This window comes from Taudactylus pleione, unplaced genomic scaffold (genome assembly GCF_031769625.1).
Source record: "Taudactylus pleione unplaced genomic scaffold, aTauple2 ptg000140l, whole genome shotgun sequence".
NCBI lineage: Eukaryota > Metazoa > Chordata > Amphibia > Anura > Myobatrachidae > Taudactylus > Taudactylus pleione.
In genome coordinates, this window is record NW_028284542.1 from 2,781,346 (window position 1) to 2,801,083 (window position 19,738).

The 19,738-nt window shown below is 51.5% G+C and overlaps 1 protein-coding gene across 1 annotated transcript in view; it reads right to left on the reverse strand.

The window, feature by feature from the left end:
* The window catches only part of PAK1 (p21 (RAC1) activated kinase 1), a 92,207-nt gene extending 91,819 nt beyond the window's left edge, over positions 1-388 (reverse strand). Inside the window, exon 1 of the mRNA XM_088473813.1 lies at positions 169-388. The gene's annotated coding sequence lies outside the window, so the exon portion shown is untranslated. The remainder of the gene's footprint in view (positions 1-168) is intronic.
* Positions 389-19,738: the final 19,350 nt, after the last annotated feature.

Consider the following 19,738-nt stretch of genomic DNA (forward strand, 5'->3'; position numbering starts at 1 on the left):
ATGTGGCGGTACAGGCAGTGTGTACATGTATGTGGCGGTACAGGCAGTGTGTACATGTATGTGGCGGTACAGGCAGTGTGTACATGTATGTGGCGGTACAGGCAGTGATACCAGGCATGTCTAAGGCACATATGATCATCCCATGTCTGCCAGCCACCCCGGTCTCACCTCACACTGGGATCCAGCAGGTGTCACCGCTGCCCTCACCTCTCACCGGTGACCTGAGCTCTGGTGCTGAGCTGCTCACACTACGGACTCAGGGTCTCCACACACGGGTGCTGCCGCTGCTCACACTCCGGACCCCGGGTCTCCTCCTCACACACCCACCCGGCTCCCAGCCTCTCACCCACAGTGACTGACTGACCGCCACTCACACAGCCGGGACCCGCCCTCTCCACATGGCGACCAGTCACAACCGCCTCTCCCCCTGGCCCCGCCCCTCGTCCTGTGGGCATTGAGCTCACCACGTGGGTGGCAATTAACCCCTTCCCGGCCAACTACTACAGACAGAGAGAGAGAGAGAGAGAGAGCGATCTATTCTATATATAATATACAGTAGATACGGTTTAAGGGTACTGTATATAGTTATTTATATGTATGGATAATATATATAGACACATATATTCACAAATATACATGTTATAGATGGAGATGAGGATAGTTATAGAGCGGAGGTGGATCTACTCGTCAAGTGGTTTGAGGATAATAAGCTGCTGTTGCATAGTAAGAAAACTATGGAGGTTGTGGTAAATATTAGAATCCTGGGAAAAGTGCCCCCCCACCCCTATTTCTGAGCGGTTCTGAGGTAGAGAGGGTTAGTGGGTTCGAGTTTCTAGGAATTCATTTTTCTGATGACTTATGGTGGTCCTCACATATCTCATCAGTGGTGGGGAGGGCTCCTCACATATCTCATCAGTGGTGGGGAGGGCTCCTCACATATCTCATCAGTGGTGGGGAGGGCTCCTCACATATCTCATCAGTGGTGGGGAGGGCTCCTCACATATCTCATCAGTGGTGGGGAGAGCTCCCTCCTAACATATCTCATCAGTGGTGGGGAGGGCTCCTCACATATCTCATCAGTGGTGGGGAGGGCTCCTCGCATATCTCATCAGTGGTGGGGAGGGCTCCTCGCATATCTCATCAGTGGTGGGGAGGGCTCCTCACATATCTCATCAGTGGTGGGGAGGGCTCCCTCCTAACATATCTCATCAGTGGTGGGGAGGGCTCCTCACATATCTCATCAGTGGTGGGGAGGGCTCCTCGCATATCTAATCAGTGGTGGGGAGGGCTCCTCGTATATCTCATCAGTGGTGTCTCATCAGTGGTGGGGAGGGCTCCTCACATATCTCATCAGTGGTGGGGAGGGCTCCTCGCATATCTCATCAGTGGTGGGGAGGGCTCCTCCCATATCTCATCAGTGGTGGGGAGGGCTCCTCACATACCTCATCAGTGGTGGGGAAGGCTCAGCACATATCTCAACAGTGGTGGGGAGGGCTCCTCACATATCTCATCAGTGGTGGGGAGGGCTCCTCACATCTCATCAGTGGTGGGAAGGGCTCCTCACATATCTCATTAGTGATGGTGAGGGCTCCTCACATATCTCATCAGTGGTGGGGAAGTTTTAATTAGCAGCCAATGAGAGTCTGTCAGACTTTCATTAGCTGCTGCGCCCTCTGCCGGAGCCGGGCTCCATCTTCCAGCTCCCGCAGTCGGTAATGGGAGAGACGTCATGACGTCTCTCCCATAATGTAGAGCGCCCGGCCCAGGAGGACGGACTGAGGAGCGGATGGCGGCGGCAGGAGCCGGAGCGGGGATTCAGGTAAGTGGTTTTTTAACATTTTTTATTACTTATGTGTCTACTCGGGAGGGGGAAGGTCAAAGGAGGGAGTACTACTAGGGGCACTATAAGGGGGTGGCTACTACTGGGGCACTGCATAGGGGGGGAACCTCCACTGGGGGCACAACAAGGGGGGGACTTCTACAAGGGGGGACTACTGCTAGGGACACTACAAAGGGGTGGCTACTACTGGGGGCACTGCATAGGGGGGAACCTCCACTGGGGGAACAACAAGGGGGGGCTACTACAAGGGGGCACTACTACTAGGGGCACTACAAGGTGGTGGCTACTACTGGGGGCACTGCATGGGGGGACTACTACTGGGGGCACTATATAAGGGGCACTGAATAGGGGGTACCACTACTGGGGGCACTGCATAGGGGGACTTACTACTGGGAGCACAAAGGGCACTGCAGATGGGGGGGCACTATATAAGGGGCACTGCATAGGGGGTACCCCTACTGGGGCACTGTATAGGGGGACTACTACTGGCGACACTATATAAGGTTCTTACAACTCGGGACACAAGGGGCACTGCACAGGGGGGACCACTACTGGGGGCCCTATATAAGTGGCACTGCATAGGGGGTACCACTACTGGGGGCACTGCATAGGGGGACTACTACTGGGGACACTATATAAGGGGCTTACTACTGGGGGCACTACACAGGGGGGGCCACTACTGGGGGCACTATATAAGGGGCACTGCATAGCAGGGCCGTAGCTAGGGTAGTGCAGCCGGTGCCATCGCACAGGGCACCACAGGCCAGGGGGCGCTGTTTGGGCCTGTCAAATTTCAGTTTATTATCATTCTTGCTTGTTGCTACCTCTTATTTCATCCCCAGCATCTCCGGGCCTCCCCTATCTTTTCCCTGGCCCTTCCCCATGAAGCCATGGCCCTTTTTTGGGTGCTTTATGTCCCTTTGAAAAATGAGGGTGGTGCCAATGCTCTTTCTGGCACAGGGCACCAAAAAGTCTAGTTACGGCTCTGCTGCATAGGGGGTACCACTACTGGGGGGACTGCTACTGGGGACACTATATAAGGGACTTACTACTGGGGGCACTGTAAAAGGGGCACTGCATAGGGGGGCGCCAAAAAATATACTCGCTTGCCAAAAAGTTTGGGCTAGGGCCGGCTCTGGTGGGGAGGGCTCAGCACATATGGGGAAGGCTCAACACATATTTCATCAGTGGTGGGGAGGACTCAGCACATATGGGGAAGGCTCAGCACATATTTCATCAGTGGTGGGGAAGGCTCAGCACATATCTCATCAGTGATGGGGAAGGCTCAGCACGTGTCTCATCAGTGGTGGGGAGGGCTCAGCACATAGCTCATCAGCGGTGGGTGAGGGGTGGGGAAGGCTTAGCACATATCTCATTACTGGTGGGGAAGGCTCAGCACATATCTCATCAGTGGTGGGGAAGGCTCAGCACGTGTCTCATCAGTGGTGGGGAAGGCTCAGCACATATTTGATCAGTGGTGGGGAGGGCTCAGCACCTATCTCATCAGTGGTGGGGAGGGCTCAGCACATATTTCATCAGTGGTGGGGAAGGCTCAGCACATATGGGGAAGGCTCAGCACATATTTCATCAGTGGTGGGGAGGGCTCAGCACATATGGGGAAGGCTCAGCACATATTTCATCAGTGGTGGGGAAGGCTCAGCACATATCTCATCAGTGATGGGGAAGGCTCAGCACATATTTCATCAGTGGTGGGGAGGGCTCAGCACATAGCTCATCAGTGGTGGGTGACGGGTGGGGTGTGCTCGGCACCTATCTCATCAATGGTGGGGAGGCTCAGCAACGCCTTTTTTCCCTTAGGAAACCGTGTTTTATAAAGCAAGTGGTCTATCAAGGCCATCACTTGTAAATTTTTACTGTTGTATAATTGAGAGCCCTCTTACGCATTCCATCACTGTTTGGTATGGGAATTCCAAACGTTCGGAGTGTGGTTCTTTAGCTAGGGTGGTTAGAGCGGACGAAAGAACCATCGGCCAATCCCTACCTAGATTAGAAGAAATTTATGCTGAAAGGTTCCGACGTCTCAGTCCAGGCTGCCATTCTGCGTGACCATAGGCTACTCAGGCGGCCAATTATCACATGGTCTGCATCAGCGGCTGCGTACTTGTTTGGACCTGCGATGCAGCTGGTGGGCGTCTCAATACTTTTCCAGCCAGCTACAGCATTAGCGTGTTTTTGCATGGCAGTTGTGTACGGGATCAGAGTTGTGAATACATTAGCGTACATACCTGAATCAGGCCCTCTCTACGCACTACAAATTCCAAACAATACCTTTCCGTCGGGACTGATATAGCGTGTGCAGCACACGCTATGTTGGGAGCTGATCCAACAGGTTGGGTATAAAATACCGGCAGTTGGGAGCCTGAAGGTGCAGAATCCCGACAGCGGCGGTAAGTAACCTAACCCTCCTCCCCCACCCTAACCTCCCTGGGGTGTGCCTAACCCTAACCTCACCCCGGTGGTGCCTAATCCCCCCTTCCCGCACCCTAAACCTAACTCTCCCTGGGGGGGGTGCCTAACACTAACCTCCCTCCAGTGGTGCTTAACCCCCCTTCCCTGCAGCCTAACTCTCCTTGAGGGGGTGCCTAACCCTAATTTCCCCCCGGGGTTCCCTAAACTTAACGCGTATACTTACACCGAATCCTTCATTCGGGATTCCGGCGGTTGGGATACCGACGCCAGTATCCTGATCCCCTTCAGGATAGCGGCGTCAGCATTTTGCTGGGCGGCAGGATTCCGGCGTCAGTATATCGACGGCCGGCATCCCGTCCACCAGCATTTTCAGTACATCCCGATCCAACAGGTTTTAGACCGCCTGTCAGGCCCTAGTGCTGCATACACACTAGACAATTATTGCACCTATCTGACAGCTATAGCCATGTCAGGCCGAAAATCACATAGTGGGCCTGAATCAGAGCCCCCCGAATTGCCAATGTTTGCGCAGACTGGGCGAATGCTTGCCATTGCTTATGCATGGTAGCCGTACTGCGCACACACAGTGATAGACTTGTGATTACGCTCGCACAGAGGATCCACTCGCAAACTGAGCTTCAGATAATTAGTGTTTGGGGGAGGTAACGGCGGGGGGTGGCTAGAGAAACACAGGCGTGTCAGTGGCGTTTAAACGATATCGTTCAGTGACGTCATGCTGCCACATTCCCGAACTTGCAGAATCTGACGATATCATCAGATTGGCCTGCAAGATCAGGCGATGGAAGATATCGTTAACGATCCGTGGGAGCGCGCATCGTTAACGATATTGTGCATATACACTGGATGATCTTGAACAATATGAACGATATCGTTATCGTCCATATCGTTCACTTTTTGTCGTCTAGTGTGTATGCCCCTTTACTCAGAAAGCTGATGGCCACCTGATCTGCAGTGGATGTTTTCGAGCTTCCAGATTTTGTGCGTGAGCGGCTGATTTGAGAGGCCAGAATGGTGGCTGAGTCATTAGCATATTTTCGCAATTTGCGATCCATGAGAGATCGTAGCTGTGAGTGTGATGGCATTTGCGTGCGGAACTGCATCAGGCCCAGTGTGTACCCAGCTTTGCTCAATGTGCTGCACATCGTGACCATAAATCGTCCAATGTATGGAATGGAGGCACTTTACAATTTCTTGAATCGCCACAGCCCGTCGTACCGCTAGTCGGAGCGTCTGGTAAATTCTGCAGCGCAGCGTGGTAAGCTTTAGACTGTCGCGGGCTCTGCAAAATGTGGAAACTTTTAAATTGTTGACAACTATCTATGTAAGCAGTATGGCAATAAAGCCACATCGTTTGCAATAGGTAGGCACCATCGCCTAGCTTCATATGCTTAGGGGTCTATGGGCCTGATTCAGACCCGCTCGCGAGCGCTGAGCGCTCGCAAGCGAGTCGATGTTGCCGTCGTGCGCATGCGCGAGACCCGAATAACGACGGCCAAGCCGTCGTTATGGGTCTCGCACCAAAGGGGGCGTGCTGTCGATGGTGATTGACAGCACGCCCCCTTTGGTGGGCATGCCGTGGGCGTGGCTGCCCAGACGGAGGCGTTCCCATGGGAACGCCTACCGTCTGGGGCCGGCCCCACTGTCATCACTAGCGATGTCAGTGGGAGTGCTTTTGGCTCTAAAAGAGCCAAATGCACTCCAGGGCTTGCGGCAGACGAGACCCTACCACAAGGGTCTCGTCGCAAGCCCGATGGTCGCGATGGTCTTGACCATCGCGACAATCATTTTGGCCGCTCGCTATAGCTGTGGGTTGTCACCCACAGCTATGCGAGCGGCTAGGAGGCCGCTCCAAAAAGTAAGAGGGACGGCCCTGATTCAGAGCAAGCGCTCTGTCAGAGCGTCCGGCTCTGAATCAGGGCCTATTTACTAAGCAGTGTTAGGAGACAGAGTGAAAAGTGATAAGGTGCCAGCCAATCAGCTCCCAACTGTCAATTTTCAAGCACAGGCTGTGATATGGCAGTTAGGAGCTGATTGGCTGGTACCAATCTGGCTCCGGCAGCTGTGTGTTTGTTGTAAGCAGCAGCCAATGAGAGTCTGTCAGACTCTCATTAGCAGCTGCTGCGCCTACTGCAGGAGCCGCTCCATCTTCCAGCTCCCGCAGTGGGCAATGGGAGAGGCGTCATGACATCATGTGACGTCTCTCCCATAATGCCCGGGAAGGACAGACGGAGGAGCGGATGGCGACGGCGGGAGCGGGGATTCAGGTAAGTGTTTTTTTGGGTTTTTTTTTACTACGTGTGTCTACTGGGGGGGGAGGCTGGCACTACAAGAGGGAGACCACTACTGGGGGCACCACAAGGGGGGAACCACTACTGGAGGCACTGCAAGGGGGGGACTACTACTAATGGGGGCAATACAAGGGGAGGACTACTACTACTGGGGGCACTATAAGGGGGGGACTACTGGTGGCATTACAAAGGGGGCGCCACTACTGGACTGGGGGCACTACAAGAGGGAGGGACTACTACTGGGGGCACTACAAGAGGGAGACCACTACTGGGGGTACTACAAGGGGGAGATCACTACAGGGGGAGGGCACTACAAGGGGGGACCACTACTGGGGATTATAACTGGGGGCACTTCAAGGGGGGGACTACTACTACTACTAGGGGCACTACAAGGGGAGGGGACAACTACTAGGGGCACTGCATAGGGGGGAGGGGACTACCACTGGGGGCACTGCATCGAGGGACCACTGCTGGGAGCTCTATAAAAAGGGCAATGCTGGGGGTACTGCATAGGGGGGAGACTACAACTGGGGCCACGATTTAAGGGGCACTGCATAAGGGATACCACTATTGGGGGCACTGCATGGGGTGTGGACTGCTACTGGGGACACTATATAAGGAGCACTGCATAGGGGGTACCACTAATGGGGGCACTATATAAGGGGCTTACTACTGGGGGCACAAGGGGCACTGCACAGAAGGGACCATTACTGGGGGCACTGTATAGGGGGCAGTGCATAGGGGGATCACTACTGGAGGCCTGCATAAGGGGATCCTCTCCTGGGGCACAGGGGGGCACTGCATATGGGCACCACGACGGGGCTGTTCGTAATCTTTATTTTTACTTTACATTAATCCCATATGGACCCGCCTCCTCCCTGGAAACTTGAGGGGGGGGGCGCCGTAGCACGCTTGTTCTTCGGGCACCCTGGCTACACGCGACCCCTCTGCCAGGGCCGCCTGCATGCATTTGCCCCCCAGGCTAAAAGTTGCCAGCCAGCCCCTGCTGTCGCCTAACACTGCTTAGTTAATAGACCCCTTATTGCTTACACAAAGCCGGGTTTTGTACCTGTCAGACGTACCGATCAGGACAATCCTCCAGAAAATAAGATTTCTTTGATGGGAATTGAAGCCGTTATTTTCCTAATTTCGTTTGAAATCCTTGGTCCAGCTGCCAACTGTTAAAGCAGCCATATCCGAGGGCCCTGTTACACATCACCCCACGCTGGGTGACTGCTTTCCTAGCAGCAATATGCCAGCTGCCTCATTGTTTGGGTTTTTCTATGTTCTGCTGGAAAATGTCCCCCGTGGGACCTGCTATGACGTATTTATTGCCTGTTGTACTTGTGCAGTGAGAGGTGATCGCTCTGAGCTCAGAGCTATGGACGACAATGGACAATGGGACTGATTCAGCACGGATCGCAACGCTGCGTTCGCACGCACCCGGCCGCTGTGAGAATATGCTAACACTGCCACCGTACCATATTATGAAGACGCCCAGCACCTCATAAAGACGCCCCCTTGCCTTCACTCACATCCGTAATGATCTGCAAGATGGCGAAGACATCGGGAACCATCGAACCAAGACGCAGAATAGTGGTTGACATGACCCTCCCGCAGGAATTGCTAAACTTCCTGTACGCAGTGTATGGGTTCGCTGTGGATAATTTATGCAAGCCCCTGCAACGGCATTTGAATGCACTGACATGCCTGCGTTCTCACGACCACCACCCCCGTCACTACCCACAAACGGCACTTCCTGTCAACCACTGAGTACTGGGGCTGCGTACCGCTTGCGATCGTATTCCCGATCGCAGCGCCTGGTTCGTGCACGTGCACTACATCTTACACGCATGCGCAGAATGCAAAAATCGGCTGGCCGCGTGAGAACGCAGCCTTGCGACCCAAGCTGAATCAGGCCCTAAGTGCGAATATTCACTCGGTTTAGCGATTATCATCCGATTGCGCATTTGCCATGGTCGCACTGCGCAAGGTACCTTAGTTATGCCACTCGCAGTAAGGATTTATTTGCAAAGTGTCTCAGCCTACTACTGCGGTCACGTACGCAGGTAAAGTGGTTCCAACGTCTCAGTTCAAACGGCCATTTTGCGCGACTATAGAGCTACCAAGATGGCCGCAGTATCGGTACGCAGTTGCTTGGATTTGCGATGGCCCGGCGGCCATCCACTATGCTAATGCTGCTACCATTAGCATATAATTGATAGGATAAAAGTTGGGTCACTCAGGGCCTAATTCACAGGTGGGCTCAAAGCCGATGTATATATACTTTTAGAAACGTTTTTAATCTTAGTAATACATTAAGCTCGCCCATTTTCTAACATATCAGGTTTCTTTTCTTCCCAGGGAGACGTCAACTCTTCATGATGAATCCACTTTTGATGCCAGGAGTGTGAAGGTCAGGAAGCAAAGCTCATGCAATGCAAATGCTTCAAAGTTACAGAGAAATCCTGAATTCTAACAAGCTGATGTGTTTCTCAGCTTTTACTAATGTTACGCTTCTCAGCACATTTCTGATCGGACAAGATATTCTGAGCTGGAGGATTATTCCCGTGCCGCAATCCAAAACCCCCCCCACCTTCAATATGACCTCCACCCTCCATCTCCACTCTCCGTAGTGTCACAAGGATTTTATTTTGGGGGGGGGCAGGATTGTGAGGCACATCGCGGAGTCCATCGGCCATCAGAAGAACCAAACCATGAGACATCATTCAATTTCCATCCCTACCCATGGAAAACTATCCCTGTTGTGGGGCATATTGAATTGTATTATGTGTTGTGCTAAATGTTAGCCTAGGTTGTTTAGTGAGGTTGAGACCGTGACTCTGTCCATCCAATTCACAAGATTCCAGCACGTGTCACCCTTTATGTTAGGTCTGTGGTGTAGGCCAGGTCTGTCCAACATACGTGGGTGCTAGGACAGACTGTTTACATGTTCATCCTGTTTATCTTCACCTATAGACGAGTTCAGGTATGGACTGGGGCTAAAGTTCAGCCTGGCAACACTGTGGGTCTCATTCAGACCCACTCGCAAGCTCATTCTCTCGATCCGGGGCTCACTACAAAAGGGGCGGTTGTCGATGGTGATTGACAGCTCACCATGTTTTGTAGGCGTGGCGCGGGGGGGGGGGTGGCTTCACAAACGGAGGCGTTCCCAAACGAGTGCCTGCCGTTTGTGGGCGGCCCCACTGACATCACCAGTGATGTGAGTGGGAGAGCTTCCGGCTCTATTAGAGCCGGAAGCTCTCTGGGGCTTGTGACAGATGAGACCCTACATCAAGGGTCTCATCGCAAGCCCCGATGGTCGCGACCATCAACCTGGCTGCTCGCTAAAGCTGTGGGTGGTCACCCACAGCTTAGCGAGCGGCCAGGGGGCCGGCTCTTTTTAGTGATGCGGCCGCCCTCGTTCAGTGATGCGAGCGCCTCCGAATGAGGTCCTGTGTGCGCGTGTATGGAAAGAGGCCTGGCCATGCCTCACAGAGTTAGCACCAAAAGACAGAGGGGAACATGTGCTAAGCTCTGGAAAGTGATAAATTGGAGACAGGGCCGGTGCTACCTATAGGCAGCCTTAGGGCTATTTCACACACGCCAGTTTTTCGCCGGCCGGCAAAGAAACATCCAAAGCCGTACGTTTTTTCTGCTGGCAATCAGTGCCTTTCACATGCAATGGCTTTAAGCCGCTTTTAATGTTGTGGTGTATTTTTTTAATGTAGTAGGCGTGTGCAGCAGCAGCAGCAGATGGAGTTGTGGGCGGCTACAAGCTCAGAAAAGCCGGTGTGTGTGTGAAAGCAAACATTGCAAACTGTGCTCCACTGACTTGCCGTGATGGCACGGACACGGCGCGGCAGCCGTCCCTGTCAGTGGATATTCCCGTGCCATCTGAAAGGACTCATCTGTTGACATACTTTATTAAAATTACTACAAGGGAAAAAAATGGCCGGCCGGTGAAAACCGGTGTGTGTGAAATAGGCATTAGGCGGCTGCCTAAGGGCACCGGCCACTGGGGGGCGCCGTTGAGTCCATAAAAAAAGAAAATGGAAAAAGAAGGCTTTCTCTTTCAGTCCCGGCTGGGACTACTGGTAACCAAGGCTGCCTCAGAAACTCCCCCAGCCCCAGGCACTGCACTCTCACTTGTTAGTGTGGTAGAGTCAGGAGTCATTTTTTCCGGGTGACAGCCTGTCACTTACATAAGAAGCTCTGACCCCTCAGACAACACAAGGATTAAAGGGTGGTTGAGTGTGTGTGTTGGGGGTGAGGGGTTGTGTGTGTAGGTGGTTAGGGGCTTGTGTGTGGGGGTGGTTTTATTGAGTGCTGACATTTGAAGTCTTCTGTCTGGGAGAATTCTCCATCCCTAGATGCAGGGGGGTAGTGATGGGGGCGGAGCCAGACGATCGTGTCATAGACTTGCGTCATTAAATTCTGCCCACGTCACTAGGGAGTGGGCAGAATGCTGGAACAGTGGCTACTCTTCCAGGGGTGCGGGGGTCTACCCTAAAAATCAGGAGGCTCCCGCAGGTCTTGGGAGAGTAGGCAAGTATGGTGTGTGTGGGTGTAATGAGTACTGGCAGGCTGAGTGTGTGTGTGTAGGGGGGGGGGGTTAATGGGTGCTGACATATTATATTGGAGTACAGATGTGTGGCATAAATTTATATTGGGGCATGGATGTGTGGCATAATGTATTGAGGGCACAGCGGTATGACAAAGTATTTGGAGCACATGTGTGGCATGTGTATTAGGGGCATTGTGTGGCATAATTTACCGCTATGTGGCATACAATAAATTTGGTGCACAGTTGTGTGGCATATGTATTGGGGACACAAATGTGTGGCATATTATGTATTGGGAGCACAAATGTGTGGTATATTATGTATTGGGGGCACAAATGTGTGGCATATTATGTATTGGGGGCACAAATGTGTGGCATATTATGTATTGGGAACACAAATGTGCGGCATATTATGTATTGGGGGCACAAATGTGTGGCATATTATGTATTGGGGCACAGTTGTGTGGCATATGTATTGGGGACACAAATGTGTGGCATATTATGTATTGGGGGCACAAATGTGTGGCATATTATGTATTGGGGACACAAGTGTGTGGCATATTATGTTTTGGAGGCATTGATGTGTAGCATCATTATAAATTGGGGATACAGCTGTGTGGCATATAATGAATTTGGGGCACAGATGTGTGGGATATTATGAATTGGGGGCAATGTTGTGATGCACATTATGATTTTTGGGCTCTGCTGTGTGGCATCTTAATTGGGGCATTTCTATATAGTATATTATGAATTTGGGACACACCTGTGTGGCTTATTATAAATTGGCACCACTAATGTGTGGCATAGTATGAATTGGAGGGAGCAGGGGCGGTGGGTGAAATGTTACCTAGGGCATATAGACACCTTGCAACAGCCCTGATTGAAGAGTGATAAACTACCAACCAATCAGCTCCTAACTGTCATTTTTCAAACACAGCCCTTAACATGACATTTAGGAGTGGCTGTTAGTTTATCACTCTCCAATTTATCACTTCCCAGAGCTCCCCCCCCAGAACGAATTTGTACACAAAGAGAGACAATTTTAGAGGGTGTTTCTTTGTGGAAACAGGGGGGTGTCTAGCCAGATGCGGGTGTGTAGTGGGCATGTCGCGATCAGCATCTTTTGCACTGGCACCAAGCTGGCACAATCTCTGATCGTGCGACTGATGATGCATCTTATTGCGCACAGCAGTGGATTAGTGCCGTAGCCGGAGGGCGTCTCTGTACTAAAATCATCAGCCGCGACATTAGCATAAAGATATAGGGCCTGATTCAGAGCCGGACGCTATTTGCGCTCGCTCGTCAAGAAAATAGGGGTGGCTATTCAAATGAACCGTTCGCTGTTTGCGGTCTGTTCACGCCTCTAGGTCTGAACGAGCGTACAAAACTTGCGGTCGTTTTTTGGGAAACTACGCCCCCTGGCCGCTCGCATCCTACGTCATGTCCGCTATTTATTAGATTAATCGAGTACATCGACCAGGGTATGAACTGCTCGCTATTCTTGGGGTTGGTTTTTGCTACCGCAATTTTGCGAGCAGTTCTGGCTATAAAATAACCCAGTGACGTGGTCAGTGACGCTGCTGTATTAATTATGCACACACATAAAACGCCCGTTTTGACCTTTAAGCACGCCTGCGTTCGGATCTCCACTCCCCATTTTCAAGCACCTTCCCCTGTTACCACCCACAAACGCCTCATTCTGTCACTCAAAATAGCAAGCATTCGCAATTTAGCGAACAAACGATTTTCGGCCGCACTGACTGGTTCGCGCATGCGTATTATGATCCGTACGCATGCGCAGTTGGGCAAACATCGCTCGGAGCGAACGAGCAGCCACTTGCGTCCGGCTCTGAATCAGGCCCATAGTCAGGTTGCAATAGTGTGCACCTCTGGATCAGGCTCTGGGGCTCATCATGCAGCGTCGGGCACACAGCATATTCGCATAGAAATAATTGTGTATAATCACCATGTGCTGAGTAGTATAACTCTCTGCAATCTGTGCGCTTCGGTTGCTACTTGTCATCTTTGTCAGTGTATTTCCAAAGTTTATATTAATTATTAATGCATGGGGCGGTACTAGAAGGGTGGTAGGCTGGACTCTGATGTGACTTTCACAATATTGCCCGTCTAAGTTACACACCTAGCTTGCCAAAGGCGAAGAGGCGACGTGCACTTTGCACAGTGCTGGACGGATCGTCTCTCTGCATTTGTGCAAACCCCAGGCCCGGAATTAGGGTAGTGCGACCAGTGCCATGGCAAAGGGCACCGCAGGGCAGAGAGCGCTGTTTGGGCCTGTCAAATTTCCTGTTATTATTCTCACTCGTAGCTTCCTCTTGTAATCCCCAGCATCTCCTGGCCTCCCCTATCTCTTCCCTGGCCCTTCTCCATGAAGCCATGGCCCTTTTTTAGGTGCACTATCTTATGTCCCTATTTAAAAAATGGCGGAGGGCGGGGGGGGGGGGGTGGAAGCTTGCGCCAATGATCTCTCTGGCACAGGGCACCAAAAAGTCTAGTTACGGCTCTGGCAAAACTAAAGAGTTTTTCCGCCTGAATCCAGCGACCAGTGTACTGTAGGTGCACCGAGTCAGTCCTGCACAGACAAGACATTTACTGTAGTCATCAGGAAGCTGAATCACGGAGTGATAGTGCTCTGACCCCCAGACACAACAGGTTACATGACGGAACCCCGCTGAGTCACCACCAGTCTGTACTCAGCTAGTGAATCGTCTGAGTCACCCTGATTACTGTCCCCTGCTCTGAGCAGAACTGGTTCTATCATTTCCAGCGTCTGTGGGGCCTCGTGTATCAGGGAGAAAATAAACACAGATCGTCCGCGTTTCACAGTCATTGCCCGATTAACACTTTCACTGCTGGAGTCTGCAGATGTTTTACACCTATGTGCATACCGCCCAACATTCCGAATCCTAGTCGGGACCTCCGTGCGCCGAAGGCTTCCCCCCGTACTGTGAATAGATCATACTTGCCGACATTTCGGCAGGGGAATCCGGGAGGGGGCTGGCAGGTCCATCCAGCAGGGAGGATGGGGGCGGGTCAAATAGGCGGAGCGGGGGCGTGCCAATGCGATCGCGTCATAGTGGCCCCGCCCCCCACTTTATAATGCCAATATTACTGGCATTATAAGGCAGGGGGCGCGAATCGCGTCATCACACCCCCGCACCGCCCAATTTTGCAGCTGGCGCGGGGGTTAGCGGGACTTGCCTAGTCTTGCGGGGTGTCGGGAGCGGCACCCGATTTTCGGGAGGCTCCCGACAGTCCCGGGAGAGTAGGCAAGTATGGAATAGATGCTGTGCGCATTCGCACAGCATCTATTCTCGCTCTGCATACCTGCTGCTCTGTATGCTTCCCCCAACTCCCCCCCCCCACCGCAGGACACTGCAATGCGATTGCATTTATAGCATATTTTCGCAGCTGCCGGGTGCGTGCGTATGCAGACGCGTTCTGTGCTGAATTAGGCCCTTAGTATGAGCCATATGTATGCCAATTAGGATGTGCTGATAGGTGCATTAACATTCCGTTAGCAAAATATCCACTTTCCAAATGCGGCCGCACACGAATCAGGCCCATAATCTATGATATCAGACATCGCGTGGAATTCACACCTAACTTCCATATTTCTGTTTTACATTCTAGTTTCCGGCAAATTTGGGCATAATATATAATTTTTTAAAATAAATCTAACACAACAAAACCCTCTCTGTTTGCTGCTAAAAACTGTCATACAGATGTAACTAACAAAATGACAACTGACGGTAAAAGTGTGCAGCGTTCATAAATACAGAGACCCAGGGCTGTAACAGGGCTCCAGAGCGCCCTGTGCCGGCCTCATCCCCTTTGCATATGACGTAATGACGCCGCGCATAGGGGGCGGGGCTGCCTGCACCAGGAGGTGCAGCAGCACACACAGCAGGGTGCCTGCTTGTGGCGTCCAAAGAACGCTTCGGGTGGCACTGCCGCAGCGATACTGAAACAGCGATGCCGTTCCGGGCATCGCACTAGCCAGTAGTAAGGGCTGTGGTGTAATCATGGTGCCACCCACAGAGCCCTGCGCTCTGTGCCGCATCACCAGTCGCACGCCCCCAGTTACAACTCTGCAGAGACCAGTTTGTTAACACTATGGGTTTAACGTATATATGTCAATTTATTTTGCATTAGCTGCACATTTACCGGCTTGCGCAGGCTCACCTAAAATGTGACTAAATAGATTTCTGTGTATCATTTACTGTCATCTCCTTAAGCCTGGAGACGCAGAACGGAGGCTAGCAGGGGCGTACAGGCGCTGTAAACCAAATACAGTAAGGGTGTGTTTACATAATTGCGACAAAATTAGATGTGTGCTTATCTACAAATACACACAAAAGAGGCAAAAAGGAGGTAATTCATTCACAAACCGGGAGAAACAAAAAAAGAAGAGGAAAACATTACTATATATAATAATACCAACTACCACATACGCAGGGGCCTAGTCATCATCACTTATTTATCACAAAAGCATGGGAAAATTAACTTTTTCACATACTTTTGTAAAATATAAGGGTCAGGGCTATTCATCAAGTTCCGAAAAAGCATTTTTTTCGGAACTTGATGGTGTTAATGAACGCCACTCTGAGATGGCGTTCAGCCCCCGATAACCTTCACAGGCTGCTGTTTACACGGCAACCTGTGAGGATTTACATGGCAGCCACAGCAGGGGGATCTATTCAGATCCTTCCCTGCTGTGTCTGCACTGCCGAGCCCCCCGGAGCTCAGACATGTGGTCCGGACTCCCCGAAAGAAGACAGGTGCGCCGGGATAGGAGATGCGGCTGCTGGAAGGAGGGGGATCGGACACCTGCGAGGGGGGGGAGGTCACTCCGGAGATTGCAGAAAGGTAAGTATAACTGTGTATGGGTGCAGGGTGAGCGGTGCGGCTTCTGGCTTGAAGCCCATGGAAACTGGCATTACCATAAGGCTTCCGTGGCTTCATGCACTTCCAGCCACTTTGCACAAGGCTCAAGAATCAGCCCCATGGACACAAACGTTTGCTTTACTAAGTGCATAAGCCAACAGCGACTAGCAGGTCATCAGTAACATGTCAGACGCCCACCTCTCAGAATAAACACACAATAGCAGCACTGGCAGCGGATGACGTTAACTGCTGAGTCCGTGGCTGACCGGCAACGGTAGAGCACGGATTGTACAGTTACGCCCCCGGCACCCAAAGAGTTAAAAACTTTAAAAATAGATTGCTGTACTAGAGCTCAGAGCGGCACTGACACATGGAGCTTGTGAAGGGTAAGTATTTAGGTCCTGATTCAGAGGCGCTCGCTATTTGCGAGCGCTCGCTCTGAATCATGGCGGATTTAAAAAAAAAAAAAACGCCTCCAGGCCGCTCGCATAGCTATGGGTGACCACCCAACCCGCCTACAAAACGGGGCGAGTTGTCGATCAACATCGACAGCCGCTCCGTTTTGCTGTGAGCCCCGAGCGAGTGAAGTTCTCACTCGCTCCGAAGCTCGCACACACCGTGTGCGCACTGTCCGACCATTGACCCGCTTGCGAGCGCTGTGCGCTCACGAGCGGGTCTGAATCAGGCCCTTAGTACTGAGAAATGCTTTTAATGGGGAACCCACGTGGGGGAGCTTCCAATCTCTGGGGAGATCGTGCCACTATAACTCTTCACGGAGGTGAAGCAGGAAGCACTGATGGTGAGATGTACAAACATCTCATCTGTTGGAGTGGGGGAGAGAAAACCCCCCTCTCCGGCGATCCCCGCCAGGGCCCGCAACGCATCAGCCTAGTATTGATGCGCTGTGTCTCCCTTCCCGACCGGCTCCATTGGACATGCGCGAGATCTCACAAGCATCGCGAGATCCAACGTGCGGCCCCTGGAACCGGCAGCCGCCGCAGCAGCGACAGTGCTGCGATAGCTGCAGCTGTCGGAACGGTCAGTGCCTCTGACCGTTCATACATTGCCCAATTTATCGCCGCTGCTATCTTGTAGATAGCAGCAATGATAATGACAGGGGCACATAGCACCCCTGTAATTTAACACCGGACCCCTCAATAATATTTGGGACGAGGGGAAGTGGTATCAGCACACATAATAACGTGCACTGGTACCACTTCTTCCCCATATCGCCCCTAAATACATTTCCCCCTCAGACTGCAGTCTGAGGGGGAAGTGACAGTTAGGAGCTGATTGCTTGGTACTTTATCTCCCTCCAAAGTACATTGTGTGTTGTGCTTAGAAGTGTCCCCCATGGTAAAATCTCCAGGTGCAGAACATGAGTCACACACTGAGCGTGTTTTGCATAATCCCATAACACGGTGATCAGTGTGCGCAGACAGTAACACACGGCACCGAGCAAGGCTCACCATGTTCTGTGTACAATGCAAGATTGGGGATTCCACCAACAGATGGGTTAACAATGCTTAGAGACAGGATTATCATCATATAAATCCCCAATTATCAGATAATCTGACCGTAGCTGAGCCGAGATAGGGCCATAAAGTAGACATTACATTGGTAATAATACAGCCACCGCCATTTGCATTATAAATAGCCTGCAGAAGAAAGACATTGACAAATGCAGCTGAGACAGGTTTATAAATCTTTGCTCTGCCGTCGCCCAGAGTTTACTAGGAGGTTTCATTTAAAGGGACAATGAGGACCCGAGCACAGCACCAGCATGGCTACGGTCAGTCCCGAGGCACGAATGCCACGTTGCTTAATGTGTGCATGTGAGAATTCACATCAGTGTGAGGGCCGAGCCCAGGGACACAATAATAATTGGGAGACTTCATACCGCACTAATATGGTCCCACGCCTGAGTATACTGTATATATAACATGTAATACATTCGGCAACGTCAGACTGAAAGGGTTACATTATTCCAATCGAAAACTTTTAGTCATTTTTGAAAGTTAAGTGTCGGCCCTCACATCATTTGTTGGGCAAGGAATGCCACTTTTGGGTGTCACAGCGTACCCATCATTTATGCACAGCGGGGGGCATCCAGTTCACTGAAGCTGTAATCCTGATAGTGCGGCCTACTAATAAACCAAGTACGAAGCAGAATGCCTCATTCAGCCGTCAGCGGACGGAGGCTGCAACTGGACTAAGGGGCCTATTCATTAAACCTAAAAATTCTCTAGAGATAATTAGCTTTAGAATTTGCATGGCGTTCTAGCTAATTATAGGTGGAATTCATCATTCCACCTCTCCATAAGTATCTATTTGGAAAAGCTGTCATTTTTGCGATGACAGCTTTTCGGGAAATAGATACTTTTCCCTCTCTACACTACCTTATCGCATCTGGAAACAGTGCTGCGCATGCGCTGTTACATCTGTAACACCAGCGCATGCGCAGCACTGCCTACAGATGCGGTAAGTTTGTGTACCCCACCCTCCCCCCTCCGCTTACCTCCCCCCCGACTTACCTGTCCGCGCAGCAGCCTCCGGCTCTGTCCTGCTGGTCTGTCATGTGGTTTCCCAGCAGACCACATGACAGATTAGAAAAAAATAACTTTTTTTTTTTTTCTAAACTTTCTTGTGCTCTGCTGGGGAGCACACATGACAGACCAGCAGGACGGAGCCTGAGGACGGAGCAGAGCGCCGGAGGGACTCGTCGGGGGACCTGCACACGCGGATACAGGTAAGTGGATTCTGCTATTCGCCACCTCACAGTGGCGAATAGTAACTGCATCAAATTCCGAAAATTCATAATTTTCGGAATTTGATGAATACCACAATTTCCACATCCCCATACTAATGTACTAATGTACTAATGTACTAATGTATGGGGAGTGTGGAAATTAACGCAGGGGAACTTAGCAAGGAGATAGCTGTGATATCTCCTGTGCTAAGTCTGTTCATGAATACCAAAATAACGTTATTTAAAGAAAATGTCCTTAAAAACTGTTATTTTAGTGTTGATGAATAGGCCCCTATACCTTATACCAGGGGTTCCCAACCATGGTCCTCAAGGCACACTTACAGTCCAGGTTTTAAGGATAACCCTACTTGAACACAGCTGACTTAGGGCCTGATTCAGACCCACTCGCAAGCGGCTGTCCGCTCGCAAGTGGGTCGATGTTCTGCACTGAGAATGCGCCAGACACGACGAGCGAAGGAAAGTCCTTCGCTCGTTGTGTCTGATCAAAGGGGGCGTACTGTCGATGTTGATTGATAGCACGCCCCCTTTGGTGGGCGTGCCGGGGGCGTGCCTCCCTGACGGGGGCGTTCCTAAGGGAACGCCTACCGTCAGAAGCCGGCCCACTGACATCACTAGTGATGTCAGTGGGAGTGATTTTGGCTCTGATAGAGCCAAAATCACTCCGGGCCTTGCGGTTGAAAACCTCAACCGCAGGCTCCGGCTCACAGTTTCGATGGTCGCGATGATCAAGACCATCGCGGCCATCAAACTGCACGCTCGTATAGGCTGTGGGTGGTGACCCACAGCTATACGAGCGTCCAGGAGGACACTCCATAGGTATGGAGGACGGCCCTCATTCAGAGCGTACGGCTCTGAATGAGGGCCTTAATTAGTACCTCAGTTATTTTGACTTAACTATCCATGCTTAACCATGGCTATTA